A 22,108-nucleotide genomic window follows, 5' to 3' on the forward strand; every position below is an offset into this window, starting at 1 on the left:
TATTACTGACCACTATGACCTGCAATTACCTTTAAACTAATACTTAATATGACTGGCACCACTCCATCTCTCTAGGAGTATCAAAACAATGCCACAGCAGTGCTTTGTCCTACTAAAGCTGCTAGTCTACCCAAGTGCAAGAAAATATACTAATAAGCACATTATTTTGCACGTAACACTCTGTAAATACAGAGAGCCTGCTTTTGCGCCAGCACCTGATCAAGATATGCCTCACCAGCATATCTAAACTGGCAGAAATCTGTTTTTAGATACAAACATTAGGATTTCCAAGCAGCTACAAAATCCTTAAGTACAATGAAACTAAAACTCAACAGTTAATGCCAAAAAAGCTCTACTCCACAAAAATTTTATATCAGAAAAAACACACACGTCTGTCTCCTGTTAAGTGACTCAAATACCAACATAAGTGTTCACAGACCACCATTATGATGGTCAGATGACAGAAAAGGATGATTTTTTTAAGATTTCAGTATAGTGATGTGTGGGTGGATGGTAATGGTCCTGGTTTGTCACTCTTACCTTGTCAATACTATTTAAATTCCGTTTTAACATTTTTGGCAAAAACAAATGTTTTTTAAGAAAAAGCAAAACAATATTCTGCAAGGAAAAACTTCCTATGTGCACAAAAAGCACAAATTATATTTCAATCTTCTACATCTTTGTAACTTTTTCTAGCACACAGATGCTATCATCACACACAGCCATTCCATACAATAAACTTTCAGTCACACAAAACTAACACCTGCCCTCCGATGTCCAAGATGCAAGAGAAGCTGGAAGGAGCTTTCCTTTCTACAGAGCACGTTAACTCCATGGCATTAGCATCTACAGGCAGCTAAATCGTGCCAGCAAGAAGTGAGTGTGGGCCATTAGAAAGACAGACCACAGTTTAATCCTGTTTAATAGGGCAGCAATGTCCTGCATATCTGCTTCATCTGTTCAGAAGAGTACTGCACTGACTAGCAACCCTATTCCAATTGCTGCTTCAGCTTTTTGTGCTTTTCAAAGGAAATGGTCTATAAAATGGCACCAATAGATAAACCATCTCGCTCAGCCCTGAGGGGGTGTTTTCCAGTAGAAATGATGTTTCCAACACTTAAGGAAAAGGAAAAACATGTACCGCCAGGAGAGGTGATGCACAGTGAACAGAAGGATGACACGTGAGCAGTGTAAGGAGGATTATATGGTTCACTTTTCTATAATCTTTAATTACATCCACAAAATTATCTTGCAGTTATGAACAAGCAAACAGATCAAAAGGATGTCTAAAAATGAGTTAAATTCCACATAACAGAGATAGTAACAGCCAAAAATAAAGAGGCATTTTTCTATTCACCATAACAATTTTTTTTCCTTTATCAATTAACTTTTACTTCAAGATAATAAAATTTGAAACTTCCCAGTATAGCAGATGCCCAGAATCTCATTAATAAATAAACAGTTGGTTGAACCAGCAAAATATTCACTTGGCATCACCAGAGATTTTACTGAACTTTACCAATATGACAATATTCCTTAAGGGCTGTTAAATGCCTTTTTGAGGAAACTATTTATTTTCTAAACTATCATTAGTTTGTTTTAATAGAACTTTGGCCAAAGAAAATTAAAATTCATTGCTAGGAAACTACCATAAAAGTATCCTTTATCTATATGCAGTGACTATCAAATTCATGACCCTTTAGCCTGATTTCCATTCTTTGGTTACCTCTGCAACTCCTCCGTAATTGTAGCTCTATCTGTGTATCATCAGTTAATCAACGAAACCACTGACCAAATTCAGCCAAAACCTACAAAGAAGGGGAGGTTTCAAAGATGTTAAATAACAACACATTCATGGAGTTAGCAGGCAGGGGAAAAGGTTAAAATCTACCTATGCTTCCAGAAAGGAAGGCACCATAGTGTTAGCCCATATTTCTTAAAATCGAATGCTTTTAAGCATGCTCTACATATTACCAGAGATATTACCAGTATTGCAAAATTTCACAGATCATGTCAAGACATCAGCAATATAATCAAAATGGTAAGCAGGAGTCGGTTTTTTGTCATTGTAATGGAGTGAAAAGACTTTGTATTATGTCACAGAGCAGTGTTTAGGAGTACAAACGATTTTCTAATCATTATTTTCTAATTTAGAGTTTCAGACTACACCCTCCTTTCTCCAAAATCCTGAAGCTGTCCATATGCCCTTAATCTATCTAAAATATGCCACCCTATCTTTCATTCTTATCTTCATGCAGACCGGGATAAACCTGTCATAAATTCTTGAAAGGATCACTTGACAGTACCTCAGCACATCACTGTACTTTCAGACACTTGGTTTTGTTATGGTTATCTCCGTTAATATCTCTCACACTAACACTCAAAAATTTTAAATCTGAGTTTTCCAAGTCTCATATACTAAAGCAATCAGAATCTGTTCAGTTCATTCCTCAGAGATCCATCTCATCGTGATCATGATTACTATCACAAATTAGAATACAAAACTCAGGATTCACCAGTATTTTGCCAAATCTCAACCTTTGGTCCAGCTGTTTGGTTGCACATTCATTCCAATAGCACTAAATATGACACTATGCAATTTGCGGTTTGCCAACAGCCTTGAAATAAGCTTAACCCTAATATTTACACTTAAGAATTCCTAGAACACAAGGTAAAAAGGAGCTTTCATGTTTTCTGTAAATTAATTCTTCACTGGACCACCATGTTACTCTGAAGAAAAATACCTAGTGTTTATTAAAACTTTAGAAAACCTGTCACAACTCTAGGTAAATTACTACTGTAATCAGTCACCCAGTTGTTTACTGTTCATAAGCAAAACGACCAAACAAAACCACCTCACGTTACACTTTCGAGTCTGTTCTTAGCACGGAGAAATAAACAGGGCCTGTATCAGGTGTAGATTTTCTAGGTAACTCAAAGGCTTTAATCAATCTATTAGTATCTACCAGTGCTAGGCATATTCCTACACCATGCAGCCCAACAATACAGACAGATTCGTCCCTCACCTGCCTTGATTCACACAGTCCAGTCAGATAATACAGTAACATTTTTCAACAGAGCAAGGGTACAATCTACACATTTCTCTGTGCTATTCTGGATCCTGATTCTGGACCCCAGGAGTAATGATAGTCTGCTCTTACTTCTAATTTTAATATACAAGTGTGGAATCCCTCCTTAAAAGAAGAATGAAAAAAATTTCTGAGTGTGTGCATGGCACTACTGCCAGGGAGAGTGGAGGGCAGGGGAGACAATGCTCTCTGGCAAGTTACTCTCATATTAGTCTATCATTGGCTTCTAAAATGCAGCCACGTAACAAATATTTTTAGTAAACAAAATGTTCACATGAAAAATGGTTTTACCGTTTCTTTAATGATCTTCTTGCACTTAGATCAAGTAGACAAAAGTATATATATTTGCATAGATGTATACACACACACCCTCCTTTTTTCTATAACTAATCACACAGTATCACAGTATGTTTGGGATTGGAAGGGACCTCAAAAGATCATCTAGTCCAATCCCCCTGCTGGAGCAGGATCGCCTACGTGAGGTCACACAGGAACATCTCCAGATGGGTTTTGAATGTCTCCTGGGAAGGAGACTCCACAACCCCCCTGGGCAGCCTGTTACAGTGCTCTGTCACCCTCACTGGCAAGAAGTTTCTTCTCAAATTTAAGTGGAACCTCTTGTGTTCCAGCTTGATCCCATTACCCCTTGTCCTATCATTGTTTGCCAACGAGAAGAGCCTGGCTCCATCCTCATGGCACTCACCTTTTATATACTTATAGACATTAATAAGGTCCCCCCTTAGTCTCCTCTTCTCCAAACTAAAGAGACCCAGCTCCCTCAGCCTTTCCTCGTAAGGGAGATGCTCCACTCCCTTAATCAACTTTGTTGCCCTACACTGGATTCTCTCCAGCGGTTCCCTGTCCTTCTTGAACTGAGGGGCCCAGAATTGGACACAATATTCCAGATGGGGTCTCACCAGGGCAGAGTAGAGGGGAAGGAGAACCTCTCTCGATCTACTAACCACCTCCCTTCTAATACACCCCAGGATGCCATTGGCCTTCCTGGCCACAAGGGCACAGTGCTGGCTCATGGTCATTCTGTTGTCCACCAGGACGCCCAGGTCCCTTTCCTCTACACTGCTTTCTAATAGGTCATTCCCCAACCTATACTGGAACCTGGGGTTGTTCCTGCCCAGATGCAGGACTCTACACCTTCCCTTGTTAAATTTCATCAGGTTATTCCCCACCCAACTCTCCAGCCTGTCCAGGTCCCACTGGAAGGCAGCACAGCCTTCTGGCGTGTCAGCCACTCCTCCCAGCTTGGTGTCATCAGCAAACTTGCTGATAATACACTCAATTCCCTCGTCTAAGTCGTTAATGAATATATTGAATAATATTGGCCCCAGTACTGACCCCTGAGGCAGTCTATTTCTAAGGCTTTTTTTCTCTTAGTGTGTATTGATATACTGACTCCTATTATAAATACAATTCTGCTGTGATTTGAACACATTTTATAAAGACCAAGTAGCTAAATCAGCAGACATCTTATGTAATTTTTTTTTTCTTGTGTATGATGGGCAACTATGCACATATTTTGGCTTGTTAATGAATGTTGCTTTCCCCATTACTCGACCATTCTTTCCTGAAAATGCATTTTTGCTGCAGAATGACAATGTCAGTATTTAGAGCATATCACACTCTCAGGTCTTTAAAGACTACCTCTTGAAATTAGCAAGAATATTGGACCAATTTTAATTTCATTAAAGGCACTGACAGTTTTTTAAACACGTACTATTTAGGGATGCAATTTTTTTTTCCTGTTAATTGGAAGTCATATCACTTAAAAATCAACATTTCATTCCATGAGACACTTGAATGTACTTGAAATGAAGACTGGTTCTGGTGTCTGTAGGGTTAACCTGCTGAGTCGTGACTACTTCTAACTGTCAAATTCTCTCCAAGGATAAATAATTAAAGCTTCAGGAAGAATAAGTACACAGGAAGTGGTGGAGATTGGATGTACGTAGGTGTTGAGGGCATTCATTTTTATCCAATCGCTGAATAAAAAGCACATTATTCATGCAATCTTGTTCATTCACTGCTACGTGACCTGCACCATAATAGAAGACTGCAGCATCCAGCACTGAATCGAGCTGCATTCAAGGCAACCAGGAGGGGACTCAAATGGTATCAGCACACAAGAGCAAAACGCCACACTGTAGGTGTATATGCAGCCTTTGGTTAACACTATAGCTCTTATGGCTAATGCTGGAATGACACAGAAATCATGTTTCTCATAGAATTCTTTTCTTTGGGTGCAATAGCAAATATTAGCCTTAAAGTGAAACGACTTTTTCACTTTCTCCTCATTTCTCCCATGTATTGTTTATGATCACTTCCAGCTGGGGAAAAAAAAAAAAAAAAAAACCAACCATAACAAACAACAAACAAAAGTATTCACTAATTGGCAGAGCAAAATAAATGCAATACATGGTAGTACCTGTGGTACAAAACTTTCAAAACAAAATATTTCAACAAAGTGAACACTGAAAGATGTAGAATCCAGAGCAAAGTGATCTTAGCTGTGAAGCTCAAAAAACCCTGTGTGTTCCTGAGGGTTTTTAAAGCACAAGAACAAGTCTCTGCTCCAAAATAGATTCCTTCGCCTTCACATTCCTATTTCTGTCCCATGTTTACTCACTGTGAATTCTATCTTTGACTTAATACCTCACATGTTTGTTAAATACTCCGTTAAGTGTAATTGTTTACTTGCTTGAATATTTGGATACCACATACAAAAGGTGAAACTCAGACAAGACTCTAGTGAAAAAAAACAACCAATAAACGCTAAAAAGTCAGGTATCTATAATCTCATATTAAGATCTATGGTTACTGGAAAGCAAGGCACCTGCTAAAAGTGTTCATATAATCTCCCACAACTACCTACTCACTCTGGCATTTTTAAATACCAAATCAGTTACATCATTCTTAGTAGCAGATGTTAGAGCTTCGTATCTTATATACAAGCATAGGCACAACTGATGAAGACTTTAACTCTTATTTATCATGAAAAGTAATGATCCCTTAGAAAGGCTTGAAATCTGAAGAATCCCCTAATGACAAATGTAGGTGTTTGAAATGTTATCAGAATAAAAACTTATTTTATTTTACGTGAAAGACAGAAATCATCCAAATACACTGTCCACAAATTTAAAGCTTACAGGAATGAGGGAAATTTACTCATTTCTTATCACACAGAAAAAATAAATAAATAAATAAATCTGAAAAAGAACCGAAGGAGATTTAAAAACTAAAAACCTTATTATTTAAATAGCCTTCCTTGGAAGGCCAATGAAATGCTGTATCTGCAGAAAGAATGGATGCACAGGAGAAAAAGAATGAAGGTCCCCACTTACAGACTAAGAGTAGGAAAAGAGAAAAATCCTTTACAGGCAGTCAAGAAGACAAAAGCAGAAGGAAGAAAAAAAAAATCAAACCACAACATAGCTGAATAATAATTTAGTAGGAGACTCTGCAAAAATTTGGAAATACCTTAATGGTTGTAATAGGACAAGTTTAATTTAGAAATAATTGGTAATCTTTAAGATACCAAAGTCCTCAAAGAAAAGCAGTTTTCTTACCCCAGACAGAGCAAGTAGGTTTCTTAATGTAGACTTGAAAATATTCTCAAAGAGTGTTAGTCAAAAAAAAAAAAAAGGCACTAAACAATTTATTGGAAAAATTCATAAAACACAACAGAGTAAATATCCTATTGCTATACTTGGAGAGCACGAAAAGGCTGTGTTAGATGAGTATGGTCTTTTCAGAAGCACTGATATCAGATATGGAATTAGGCATCAGCATGGAAGTTTGGATAAGTGACTCCTTCGCCTGCATTAAAGCTAAAGAGAGAGCTGAAGATAATTTGAAATGGCAAACTGAAAACGGCAAAGTCGTTTTGCTCTGTGCTTTGTGCTCTTCACTGGTCATCCTCCTCACTGAATCTCTAGTACAAAAATATATTGCTATAATAGGACAAAATGAGAAACAATTAATCAAAAGAATATAAAATTGTCCTTTGTCCCAATGATGTAGTACTAATGGTTACCAGTGTTGTAAACCATTTGCCTTACATTTTGAAAGAAATTAATCAACTAATGATAAATCATATTATATAATTAAACTTTATTAATGTTGGAATCCAAGATCACCAAGCTCCTAGGTAAGGTCACATTTGTGTGATGTTAACAACTCTGTGACATTACTCAGGAGAAAATAGTTTTCCTAATGTCAGTAAAGAATATAATATTAACCTCCCTCTACTTTTTCAAAATTGCAAAATGATTAACTGAACGGAAGAGTAACACAAAACTAATTCTCCATTTTGCATGGTCAGGTCATAAAATGTTAGTCATATCCACAATAGGTTCATTTCAGGGCTTAGGCCCAAAGAGGCTACTGACTTAGGAAAAGGGCACTGCCGACAGTGCTGGAAGCCAGATTTTTTGACTGCATATTTTATGGAAAAGAGGATATTCTTTCAATGTTGAAAAAAAAAGATGGAGGTAAAGATGAAAGAAAGGAAGGTAAAGATTTTCAGTTCTAAAAAGCTGGCTAAGATCAGGTAGCTTTTATAATTAACGATTGCCATTTGCGGTATTTGTGAAATATTAATTCCTAGATAGTAAGAGACTGATCAACACAAACAAGTCTTTTCAGCACAACAAACAAAGGTGATGAATGAGCTCTATGAATGTTTGCTTGGAAAGCTCAGATATGTTAATGAGAATTCGATGTGTTTAAAATAGCCACAGAAAGCCATCTCAAGCATAATTATTGTATCTCAGCAGAAATGCAACGTGACCATAAACAGCACAACTGTTTTTATCCCACCCATATATAGCACATGTTTCTGACACGTTATTATACAGATTGCAGGTGGGAGTTTCCAGGTTCAAAGCTAGTTTTGTCATTGAGTGGCATGTCCCTTAAATCCATTTTCAACATACCTAATTTTAGGCACCCAGTGGAGGGGCTCAAGTTAGAAACCTAGTCATCCTAAACTCTCTCTACAGGCTATCGGAAGAGACAGTCAGGGGTAGAGGGCTGATTACATTTTACCACAGCTGAGTTACATTTAGTGAATGCCTGCTCAGTAATTCAGACTGAAGCTATCTGCATATTAGCAGTTCAAATGTTTGAATAACATTTGGAACAAACAAATTCCATCTAATCATTAAATGAGCTGTATACTTCTCTCCCCTAATTTAATCTTCTTCTTAGCTGTTTCTGTGAAAAGCAACTCACTGGCCTTTTAATCATAATTCTTTCCGTATTTAGTAGCTTTTTAAAGACAGAATACTTCCTCTTTTCTCCTCCTGTTTCCTCAGGTGGCAAATGAGTAATAATCTCTTCTCTAGGAGACTAGCATGACAGAGTTGTGTTTTTTGATAACTACAGGTGGGTGAGAAGCTTGTCCACCTAACGACTTAGCATACTTTAAAAATACCCGTAACTCCCAAATATTTTGAATGGTGTTCAAGGATTTTCTGTTCTCACAGTTAAAAACTTTGCTCCATCCCACATGCTATTTAGTAAGAAGGAAGCCTGGGAAGGTATCATCATTTATGAATTTAACTCCAAAAAAGCAAAATCTCTGACAAATAATTTGTTGATGGTTACAATTTAACAATTTTACAGAATGACACAGCAAGTCTTAGAAAATGGTAACAGGAAAAGTAATGGCATTTATTGCCTTTTCCATTGCAACCATCTGCAATTTAAAAATATGAATACAGGAAGTTATCTAGTGAGTATATATAAAGTAATGATAAATTTTCTGAGCCAATTGTAGTTGACTAAATAAAGACAAAAACGTGGAGTGCAACCACAAAAGCAGAATCAAGCAAACATGAAAAAAAAAACAAAACAAAAACAACCCCCCAAATATAGTTTAATTTTAAACATCTTTAGATATAATAATCTTCTGATTGCTAAGTTACAATGCATACTTATTTTTTAAAATTGTTTCAGAAAATGGAAAAAAAAAAAAAAAGCTTATCTCCTGGAAGAAAAACGATATACCTGCAGCTTTGGGTCTACGTACAGAGCGTTCCTCACTATCCTCACTATCAGTTTCTGCATTCTAGGAACATCATACCTATGAGATACCAAGCAGCTACTTTGTCCATTAAAGAACCTGTCATACCTGCTATAAACTGTCTTTTATTTGAAAAAAAAAAAGAGCATTCAACTTCTTTATTACATCCTATGAGAATCTGAGAGGCAACTCTGCAGTAAGTCTTGTAAGAGACCTTTTTACCTGCACAAGGCCCCACAACATTTATTGGAATTTATTGCAGAGGTATACATTGTAAACATTTCTGAAGAGGTACTATATTTTCTTACTTGCATTGTGAGAAGATAGAATCATAGAATCATTTTGTTTGGAAGAGACCCTCAAGATCCTGGAGTTCGACCATTAACCTAACACTGGCACTAAACTATGTCCCTAAGGACCTCATCTACAGTCTTTAAAACGCCTCCAGGGACGGTGACTCAACCACTTCCCAGGGCAGCCTGTTCCAACGCTTCACAACCATTTCCAAGAAGAAATTTTTCCTAATCTCTGTGATTCTGTGAATCCAAACCTTCCCTGGTGCAACTTGAGGCCATTTTCTCTCTTCCTATCGCTTGCTACTCAGAAGAAGAGACCAACATCCTCCATGCTACAACCTCCCTTCAGATAGCTGTAGAGAGCTATGAAGTCTCCCCTCAGCCTCCTTTTCTCCAGGCTAAACAGCCCCAGTTGTCTGGGCCACTCCTCATCAGACTTGTGCTCCAGACCCCTCAGCAGCTTCATCACCGGTCTCTGCACTCACTCCAGCACCTCAATGTCTTTCCTGTAGTGAAGGACCCAAAGCTGAACCCAGGATTTGAGGTGCAGCCTCACCAGTGCTGAGTACAGAGGGATGATCACTTCCCTAGTCCTGCTGGCCACACTCTTTCTGATACAAGATCTTGAGCATGTGGTTGCCATGTATGATTGCACTGTAGCACTCCTGGCTGAATGACTAAAGGGAACTTGACCTCTTCCCTGCCTCATATGTTGGAGCTGCAGAAGGACTCATCCTCCATAATGCCCAATTATAAATGGGGCAGATTGAGATGTAACAATATAATGCCAAGGCATAATCAGTCACAGTTATAGATCTCACTCAGAGTGCCATAAATTGTCATCAAACTATCTCAAAAAAAACTATGATCATGCTTACCAGATGCTAACAACATCCATTTCATTTAGTTCTGCCTTCTGCACAGTGAAAAATACTGTTATTTTGTTGGAATTACTGTCAAACTCATGGCTCTAATTACATTCTGCCATTTTAAAATGCCTGTATATGCATTTAATGCTTCCAAAGGTGTCACCCTGAATACTGAAATTCTCTGTTCATTCACAGAAGTGATACAGTAATAATGGCTAATGCAGCAGCACCTTAATGTAAGACAAATCACCAAGGAAAATGAGGTTCAAACTACTGTTTTTCCAAGTTAAAATCTGAGGTACACTTAAGCAGTTATATTTGGAGTGTTGCAAAATACCCAGCTTCAACATTTTAATCTGCTTCATGCAGCAGGAAGAATTCTGATGGAGCCAAAATATATGTTGAAGAACTGCTGATTTTAGACTTAGCTTCAGACTCTTCCCTCATGCTTTTATTTTGATTGTAAAGGTGAGGCAAACAAAAGGACAAAAATAATTTGATCCTCTTACTGTCTAACTTGTCCTCTTGTTCTTTGAAATGCCAGAGTAGAATAAGTTCAGCACTTGGTTACAGAATTGTGCAATCCATATTGCAGTTTATATATCTTCATCTAAAAAAAAATACATCTTGAACCACAGCTGGAAGAAAAACATCCTTATTCTGTGACAAGTTGAAACTGGAGCATAGATAGCATTCCATACTGCTACAGCAGTATGTCTTCAATGAGTATGTCATAGATCTAAAAGCACAAACATATGATTGACTATATTCAAAAAGTAACATATTTTAAATTATTTAAGGCCTCACTACCTAGCCTAGCTCATCTCCTGAAAACATCGCGAAAGGGACTCTCAGTATAGTGCTCTGCAATAGGGAAAACTGATGTCTTCTGGCAGTCATGAAGAATATGTGCTTTGGGAAATTTGGTTAAACATCTCTATCAGTTTTCAATGGATTGGTGAGGAACCTGAGTATCACTTAATATCCTTAGGGAAGATCTTTTCCCTCTCACACTCCAGCTCCATCCCCAGAAAGATGCTGACTGCATCGACAAACTGACTCTGGGAAAATCTCAAATTGCCACATTCCCGATTGCTACATTCAATTCAGTGGTTCTATTCTAATTTTACCTTTTGAGAGTGTACAATATTAAACATCTTGAAGGTTAATTTTTTTCCCCTCTTTCAAATATTAGGGTGAGGGCTTAAAAAAGGGGATACAGCTTTAAGTTAAGGCTGTCATTAGTTGTCACTAATTCATAGTAATTGACTTCGGTTATGTACAGATCAGATAAACGAGAACACATGTTTAACTAACAGATGATACATTACAGGACTGTTTGCTTTAATTTATGATCAATCATATGGAGTATTTTTATAACAAGTTTATTTTAGCATTATACCATTCCAAAATTATTCTCTTGAATCTTTTTTTCCCCTTGTAGCTCCATCTGCTGATTGGAAAAATGTTACACGGTACCATGGTAACACTTGCTGTGCTATAAGACATATTGAAGAAAGTTTTCAGACTCCTCAGGCATAACTAAGACAGACAAAATTGCACAATGTCAGAGAAGCGCTCTGGAGATATTGTTTTAGGAAATTTCATAGATCGATTATTTATATATATTTTACATTAAAAAATTTAATAACATGGCCAGTAGAAAAAGTGTCTGTATCTGATAAAAGGCAATTTGGTATTTCACAGATGAAACACATTTTGGTGTCTAAAATACTCTTCAAGTGCTCTCAAAGTGTAAACTGGCAATTTTTAAGTAAAAACTTGACTGCTCAGCATCCAACTACTGATGTCAATGATCAATGTTATTAGAAGACAAGCGATACGCTTAAGGACTAACTTTGAGGGACAATGGGTTAACTGCTTAGGCTTCCTCTCCAGTCAGTAGAAGATTCCTTTATAGGAAAATTGAGAGCACAGACTAATTTGTCTTTATAAAAAGTCCATCTGTGTCATCAAATAGAGCAGCATCAAAAATGACCAGCTATACTAAGTTTAGACTGCTCTTGTGCCCTTAGAAACCAAACTAGCCCTATCTTCACAGAGGGCTCACTTGCAGCAGCAGAGATTAGTAGCTGATATCAAGCAGGAGAAAACAGAGCATGATCAATCCAGAGCATTCATACCATACGCAGCCTTCTATCTCACAAGAAAAAGCACACATGTAGATTCATACTGTGCTTGCATATTTCTGTCAACAAGGAGAAAGAACTCCATCTCTTGCTTTCAGGCTGAATAACAAGTCCAAGTTCACCCTTTACTATTTAATCTTCTCTCTGTTGAAAACGCACCCCATGTGTGATGATACTAGTATATAATAGTAATAATAGACAGGTGTAATCTGAATTTTTCCAAAGGAATGGGACTCATTTTGGACTTGCTTTCCCATTCTGCATATGCACAAGATGCTAGACCTGACAACACAAGGTCTTTGAAATCAATTTTTCTGATATGAAATGTTTTCTGTCAAGACCCAAACTCCAAGTACAACACTGTCTACTGAAAGCATAATAATTTTTGTAAGCAGCTTTTGTAATGCTGAACCAATATCAGGTACTCAATATCAGGTAACAGTTTACCTGGTATCCTGAAACACACCCCACTTACTCCCAGTTTTGTTTCCGGTATCTTCTCAAAACAGATTTTAAGTCTAAAACCCAAGTACGTTTCCAAAGTTTTACACATTTTATGGCTTTTTTAAACACTACTGTTCCAGCTTATATCCTTACCATACTGCAGTTGCTAACCGAAAGCAGTGACAATATTTATCCCTGTCCTTTCTAAAGACAGTTGTAAGATTTGATATTAAACTTATATGCTATTGGAAAACTACACATACCAAAGGCCTAGCAATGGTCTTTATATCCAAATTTGTAAGGTGAGTTACCTAAGCCAAGGAGGCTGAAAGCAGTAGCTCTGACCAGGCTTGAATGAATATGGCAACTGTGTCTTGCAGATTACAGTTCAGTAAAGATGTGGCTGCAAACCATTTCCACCGCACACTGTAGTTTCCACAAAGAACAATTTGTGCCACATTTTGGCCAATCCTCAGTTTGTGCAGTATAGGGAGACAGAGCCCAGGATGCATTCCAGCAGGCACATCCCACAGCCATAGATGTCACAGTGCAGATTCAGTCAAAAATGTGAATCAAGCTTCCACATTCCCACTCATCCCCCTGATAAATACTGGTACTGCAGTGGTTATAGTACCAAACACATTCCACAACGCACATCAACAGATGAACTAACAATATTTTTCTGTCTTCACAAAGAATCAAGCTGGTGTTTTCCATAGCCTTTACTCTTTCATTGAAGATTAAAATCAGCATGGCCAGCAGTAAGTTCAGGGTATTTCACAAACAAAACAAAACAAACAAAAGAAAACAACAAACCAACCAACCAACAAACCAAACAAACAAGGAAAAAAAAAGAAAAAAAAAGATTATTCATAAAGTCTCAGCTCCTAGCAGTATTTTGAGATATAGAGCATCACACAACATTTGGCCTGAGGCTAAGGACAGAGAGAATCCCACAGACTCCAGCTTTGTGCCATACAGCAGGTAGGATGAGCAGGAGCAGTGAGTCTGGAGCAGCAGTCCTGTGCAGCAAAGGCAGGCAACAGCAGCATCACTGAGAGGTGGGGAGCTGGGGGAGAGGGGAAACTGAAATCCCAACAGTTCCCTCTGCAAACTGGCACACAGTATTGCTGGGGTTCAAATTTACAGTAAAAGACAAAAAGGAATTACAAAAATGAAAAAAAAAAAAAAGTATTACAGATCTGATAATGTCTGTCCTTGCAGTGCTGCCTGGGAGTTTCTTCCCATCATAATCAGTGGGAAGGTGCTGCCGTGGGCTGCACTGGCCCTATGCTGGTCCTGTGGTGCCCCTGGGCTCCATGGCCACCTTCACCCAGTGAGGGGCCACACTCTGTGGCATTTGGACTGAGCCCACAGCATCAGAAGATACAACAGTTATTGCAGAATTATTTCCAAGTCTGCTGCCAGTCCACACTTTGGACCTCTGATAGAAAGATCATGTCCCAAAACACATTTAAAAAAAAAAAAAGGCAACCCCAAGACCGGAGAGTTTGAGGCTGCGCGCCCCTCTTACAGTGATTATGGGTCACCGTGGGAGGAATAGCAACAAGCAGGAGCTGCATTACCAGACTAAGCCAGCAGAGGCTTGAAGTTTGCTGTGTTTCAGCATGAGAACATGTACCTAATTTTCAACCATGTAGTAAGACGTAAAAAATATCTGACAATTATTATCAAACAGAACATTTGCCAGTATTCAACTGTTCACTTATATCCTAGTCCAAAATCTGCTGAGATGACCACTGATTTCAGTGGACCCTCAATCAAGTCCACAACAATGGTTAACAGGTGGGAAGGGAAAATCCCATTTTTAGCACATCTGCAAGCTGGTAAAACAACACCTGGCTCAGTATCCATGACAACATCGCTGATGTGCTGCTAAAAACAAGAAAAGGAATAAAGTTTTAACACCTGTAAAGCCAGCCGGATCAGTTTTCCTGTCTGATTTTTTTCTTTCTTCTTCTTTTTTTTTTTTTTTTTTTTTTTTTTTTTTTAAGATAAGTCTGTTTATAGATGTACGTAATGATGTAAGATTCAAGTATGGACAAGCAACACTTTAGTTAAGGATATTCTGAGAATGACTGAAAAAAGGGCATGTTCACCTGTGTTCTTGTAAATGCAAGTTTATAGCTGAGGCAATCCCTTTCTCTACATAAAGGGATACAGCTGAAAAAAAGAACAATGTTTCATACTGAGCATATTTCCAACATACCTCCGTTTTAGAAGTGAGGTCATCTGAATAAGATCTTTTTTGAACCATATTTGCAACGTGGCCACATGAACAGCAAGAGTGAGGCAAATGCAATGCAGAGATGAGTTCGATGAATGTTTTTAGTCTGAGTAGTAGGAAGGATGGACTCTGACAAAATTTATTTCCAGGTAGAATCTTCTTCCAATCTATGCTATAAGTGTTAAATTATTTTCTGTATAGGTACTGCAGGGTAATGTATACTGGGAGAGTTCAAAGGGTGCCTGTTTTTCTTTAGATGAGTGACTAAAAAGCTGATAGTTAGGCAGATGTGGTTTAAGCACTAAGAAACTAAAAATATGTATAGTTAATTGTGAATGAAAAAATAGTTTCACATGCCAAGACAAATTCAAAGTTCTGTGTATCCCCTGCAACGGATGACTCTTCTAGTACCTAAAAGAAAGAAAGGAGTCACCAGGAACACTGGAAGTTGAGACATATAAGCAAAAATAAAGAAATAAAATTAAAAAAAAAAAAAAAAAAGACAGAATTAGTTTGCCAAATGCAGGATTCAAAATCATGGTAAATTATTCAAATAGCTATTCAGTGCAATGGAAATATCTGGAAATAAGTAGAACTGAAAATCACATGAGTTTCCTTGAAAAAAGGCAACAGACTTTGTGAAGTTCTGGGATAATACATACTCATAGGAGCAAAGAATAATATAACCCCACAACTGACTGGCAAAATCGCTCCAGGAAGTGTGTTTTGACCAGCATGTGTTTATCGCACAAAAGAGTGGTAAATAGTGATGTGAGCTCAAGCAAGATGGCAACATTTAATGTAAACTGTTTATCTGCATTTATTGTATTAGGATTATGAAAATAATCTACACATTCAAGAAAGATTATTTTAAAAGAAAAAACAAACAAAATCAACAACAGCACCAAACAAAAAAAAAAACAAGAAAAACAAACAAAAAACTACACAATGACAAAGGAAAAAATCGGGCGGAGGAAAACACAAAAATATTAGAATATGTAAACAGAATTCATTTTTCCCAAACTTTCTGAAAATTAAGTTCTGTTTAACTCCAATGAAAGACTTGATTCAAAATGCCAGGAGAAACTGATACCAATTAAATGTGCTGCATTTGATCCCAGTTCTACCAACTGTTTCAAAAAGGCTGCAGTCCTGGGCCTGACCCATTGCTGAGGCTTCCATGTCACCCGCAGAACAGTGAAGGGAAGGGGAAATCCATCAGATGTGTCCGTGGCTCCTCAAAGTGGGGACCCTGCTGCCCAGCAGGACAACCTTTTAGATTTTTATGGTAAGGGCATGAGAAATCCAGTCGTCTATGTGTATTCTATGACATTGAGATCCTCCTACATTCCAAACCTTTGTAAATATTCCCACACCGTGACACAGGTATAAATCATAAAAGAGAAAAATATAAGTGCTCTCTGCCTTTTATCTGCAAAAATTCTGCTATCATCCAGTCTTCTTCAAATGGTAAACTCACCAAATAATACCGTCTCAGCCAAAAACTGCAAGTACTGGCTTTCAAAAACCATCTGTCATTTAAAATGAAATCAGTGAGCCCTCCTGTGGCGACCTTCTTACATTGCTACAATAAGCATAATAAAAACTGTATATATATGGTTAACTCACTTTCCATTCAATTTAGTTTGCCTTAATCTTCTACTACTTTAATTAAACAACACGTTGTAGCAACCTATCAAAAGGTTTTATAATACCTGCAAACTGATGTATTTTCAGTTCACATACATTTGCTTTCGTTCCTGTGTATGTACAGAATTTGTAAGTGATTAATTTTAAACATTTAAGTAACCTCACAGAAATCAGTGAGGAACTTTTACCTAAGAGGAGTGGAGAAAAAAAAAGGGGAGAAATTCAAAATCTCAGCCTATAATCTTCTAATATACAAATCCTACCTCTGGAAACTACAAACACCTGGGACAATGAATGAATCACTCCTAGGCTCTTTCATTACAAATCCCAGGATGCGACAGATTTAACATAAGCAAAAGATGCTTGTTCTCATAAAGGAGCTTGTTCAGCCATGGAACTCCTTGCGATAAGACATTGTGAAGACAGGATGTCTGGCCCAAAGACAACTGGAAAATTCATTAAACAAAAATCCACCTGGGCCTGTTATTTGCAAAGAAGTCCCTCATCAGTAACCCCTAAAGTCTGAGAGTAATCTGGGAACGTACTATCACATGCTTCTCTAACTCTTACACTCTTTGCTTATAGAAGGCATCCATTATAAAAGTTAGAGAGATATGTTTGGCTAAAAGGATCTTTTCTCAGGTCTAGCACTGACACGTTTATGTTTAAATAAAACCTTTGCTCAAATTATTTAACCACTGTGTCAAAAATAACCAGTAACAGGAGGATGCTGGGATTGCACTGCAGATTTTTGCCATTCATCCACTTTTGAGATACTGCCACGTTGCACAGCCTACAGAAAAATATCTAAGCAGGATTGTGCCTCATTTGTCAGCATCTTCTTGTGCTTGATTCTCCAGTCATTACATGGTATCATCCTGAATTTGTTATATGAGCATTGGTTGCTATGGAAATCATCATCTGCTAAATTCAGCATTATTGATTTTGTTTAACATAGGAATACTTCAATGTGGCTGCTTTTCAGAGCTGAGCTGTAGTCTTTAGACAAGGTTCTGATCACTCCTTTCACAGGAAAACCCATAGAAAGAGAGTTAGAGATAATTAGATCTCAATGAAATGACACAGATCAACACTAGCCTTCAAGCTCTGCAAGGATCTGAATGGATCACAGACATTCTGCATCTCTACCCCTCCCCTGCAGGCTAGGCTCCTGTATGACTTGGGAGTAATTTATTCAAAAACGCCTTCAAAATGCAGTTCTTAAACGAGCACAGGTGCTGGAAGAAGCATACACTGTAATTGGCTCTATTTCTTAAGTCAGTTTATCCTCACACGGAAATCCTCAGTAATTCAGCTAGGTCATTTCCAATACTTATAATAGCTTATTTAGAGACAGCTAAACCATCAAAACAGAGCATCATTCATCACTCTCTTCGAGACCTGGTTCACATTTTTGTGTGAAATGAAAAACAAAACAAAAATAATCCATTTTCTTGATTAACTGAGGGGAGGCTAATTAGCACACAAATAAATCCACACTTATGAAAATGTTTTTCAGACTGGGTACGGCAATACATCCAAAATTAAGTATGTAAATTGAAGCAAACTAATTTTGAAGTCTGCAAAGACAAATATTGTTAATTTTACATATACCAGTAATGTGATTAAGTCTGGGGATTCAGTGCTTTGAGGATTATTTGGGCTGTGAAATAATAGGCAAATACCTCGTAAAGCCAGAAATCACAGTCAAACAAAAAGTTAGTTTACTGAATATCAGAACTAAGTGAGAACTGATTTTCTACTGACTCACGGTTTTTGAATTATTGACTTTACTGTCTCAAAAGACATGCACACCAAAGACTGAAGGATATTTACCACTGAGGTATTTATATAAAGTCTCTTTTTCCATGTAGATTCTTTGGTGCCTAGTAAAGCATGAGTTTGATTATAAAGTCATCCCCCATTAGAGTGTTTCTGCTCTATATGACCACCTGCTATCATAAAACCTGTGATAATTTATTTATAAACATTTCTGTTAAGTTTGAACAAACCAGACAGTAAGTTCAAAAGGTAATTGAGAATCAAAACCAACAGAAAGTAAAATTGTTTAAGCCTTGTTTCCATATGAAACATTACAAATATAAAAGCACAGATAACAGTTCATCAATGTATGCTATGTGATTCACACTCAAATGATTCACAATTAACTGTGTATATGATTATGACTCATGAAGACAACAGAAAAGGATCCTTGACCATGATCTTGCTGTTCTGTTCAGGAAAATGCATTCAAGTATCCTACATTAGTACTCCATAGAATGTGTTTGAAAACAGTACTGCAGAAGTACAAGTAACTAAATTTTTTCAAATACCCCAAAAAACTGAACAGAAAAAAGATGCAGAGAATTATCATCAGAAACTGCTATGCACACCACAGATGGGAAACTTTGCATCTTCCCCTTCTGTCAAAAACATGGAAAATGTTTTTATCCACCATAATTTACATCTTGGATTCTTTATATGCAATAGTCAGGTGCACAAGAGCCCTTCATTATGATACATTTTGATTTATCATAACCCACACAATTCTGTGGATGTCCTTAGTCACACGCAACAAGTTGTACAGAGGATTTAAAACTGCTCCTGTCTAAATATATGAAAACATAAAAAAAAAAAAAAATCTTCATAGCCCATCTTTAGACCTGAAGAGATTCTATCCAGACTAGTCATGCTGTTCTCATATAGAATGCAGATTACTGCTGCTCAAAATTATATGCGCCTCTGTAACAGCTACAGAAGACAGAGAGAAGCTCAAGGATATTTTCTGCATGCTTTTGCCATTTAAAAGTTTTATCTTGTGTTTCAGCAGCAAGAACTAATCCGAGAGCTTTGAGCAGGAGCATGTTTTCCATCGGAGCAGCTTGTGTTCCCCCTAACCAACCTGCGCCCCGAGGCTATGCAGAACCCTTTTCAGTCTGTACTGTGGCAAACTTCTTTGATACATGCTCCAATACATGCCTTCAACATGCTGAGGCACGAGTGTAGGGTAACAGATAGTCAGCAGCTTTTTCTTTAATAAATGTGCTTGTGGTTTCATTCACTTCCGACCTAGTTCAGACACTTCAGAGTCAGGAGCTGTATCCACCAGCTAATAATCCTAATTCCAGAAACTAACTTATTTGAATATGAAAATACATGACAATTAAAATTAAAAGGTCATTCTAGAGCATTGGAGGAAAAAAGAAATCCAACTTCTGTTCTACAGCTCAATTGGTGTAAAATTACTCTAGCATAACTTTTTGAAACTATTTCTCTATTATCTGGTAATATCCACTTATTATTTTTAAGTTGTGCTCCTATCTTTTCTAATTCTTGCATTTCTTTTGGAGTAAACAACTTCTCTCCCGTACTTTCTGATCCTTCTTTCAGAGGCTGTAAAACAACTGGTTTTAAAGGTAACACTGCTGCCTTCCTGGCTTCTTGGTCAGCAAAGTTATTCCCTCTAATTCTTAACCTTGTTCCTGAATAATCTCCAAGCTTCATCTAACAACATTTCTAAATTTCTACTTTCTGTTGCCCTCAGTTTCTATTACTTCTCTAGGGGAGCTCGCACCATTTCAGGTGTCAGGCTACCCTGAGAGGCATACAGCTTGTCCTCCCCCCGCCTCCTTCCCCCTCCGCCGCTTCTAGCAGCGTTTTTTTTTTCTTTATATTCTTCTTTCTCTCCTTGCTGCAGTTTAGACACCAGCAAGGCCACATGGACGGGGGAGGTTCAGTTTATCTTACAACTTAGCACAGGCTTGTGATTTATGTTACAACACAGGCCTGGGATATTTCGCTTTCTTGTTTTTCGATTTAATTCCAGTCATAATATACTTCATATGCAGTTCCAATTAGCTCAGCGATAGTTACGTTCCTCAGTCTCATTTACCTTTGCAGACGTCAGAAAAACAACATATTAAACATCAATTCCTTACATTAATTTTAGATCCAAATCAGTCTGTCCACAGAACAACACACTAACTTCAATACAGCTAACTCAGAATTTCACATTCAAATCACTTCCCCCACTAATTTATTCTCATGTGTACAGATGCATCTTAACAGGGAGCAAGGTGGTACTTTAATAATGGAACCGGTTCTCATTTTGTAATTATCTCCTCAAACAAATTATTTTGGTACCAAATATACTAACTAAAATACTGAGCTCAGACACACAAACGAAATACTAAGTTCAAATATGCGAACAGATCACAATTACACTTCTTCAAGACAATATCTCAATTTTAGCATTGCACCTTTGAACCGCTCACTGCTCAGCCAGGTGGAGGCATTGCTGGGTCCAGAACAAAGCCAGCATGCCAGAAAGAAAAGCACTGGCTATCACACACAAAACTCCATTACCACATTCACACAGTCAAGATCGCTTGCAGTTCATCTCACGTATATGTATTAGGTCCTAAGAATTGATCAACCCGCTCTGCTACTCCTAGCGGGTCCTCTAATAGACTCCCCATTTCCTTTTTAAAATCTCTAACGCCTCCGGAATTGAGGGGCACTGCCACATACCCCATTCCCGCCTGTCGACCTCCTATCACAATTTCTTGCAACGGATATAATTGTCCCGTCACCTGGTACTGCTGTTGTCTAGTTTTACTACATGTGACGGGTCCTGTGAGTTAACTAAGATCTATTTCCTCCAGGTTCGGTGCCAGTGGTGGAGCATTTGGACTAGGGGCTGGCACCGGGGGTGGTGGTGGCGGCACATAAGGTGGAGGTGTTACGGGAATTTCTTCCTCATGCCATTTCTCTGTTTATCGTGCTTCTCATCCCCCTTTCCTCTTAACGGATACAGACTGATCCTAGTTTCTCACCCTATCCATAAGCACGCATAATCGCTCTCCTCTTGACTAAATGGTTCCTTTGAGTTAACATAAAGATTCAGGGCTTGGCAGATCCAGTCCTCGAAGGATCCGAACACTGGCCAAAACAAGTGGTCCTTACGGATTTCCTTACTAGTCTAAACTTCTATACAATAGTGTATCATTTTTGTTTTACTCTTGCCCCGCCTAGAGGGGTAATTATTCCAATATTTAATCATTAATCCTAGTGGACTCTCCTGAGGGATTGGCGGGAGTTTCACCTGCGAATCCCCACCCATGGGACCAGAAGGTCTACTTTTCTTCTGTCCCATCTTCCAGGGTACACTCACGCACACTCACATACGCTCCCCTCGTTCGTGACTCGCTCCCTCGTGGACTACCAGAACTGCACTACTGGAGGGTCCGCACTCGCTTCATCCGCAACTGGACGTCTCAGTCGTCGTACCCCAGGAAACCCAGCCCCAACTGAGTGGAAATC

The sequence above is a fragment of the Nesoenas mayeri genome (genome assembly GCF_963082525.1).
Source record: "Nesoenas mayeri genome assembly, chromosome: Z".
Lineage (NCBI taxonomy): Eukaryota > Metazoa > Chordata > Aves > Columbiformes > Columbidae > Nesoenas > Nesoenas mayeri.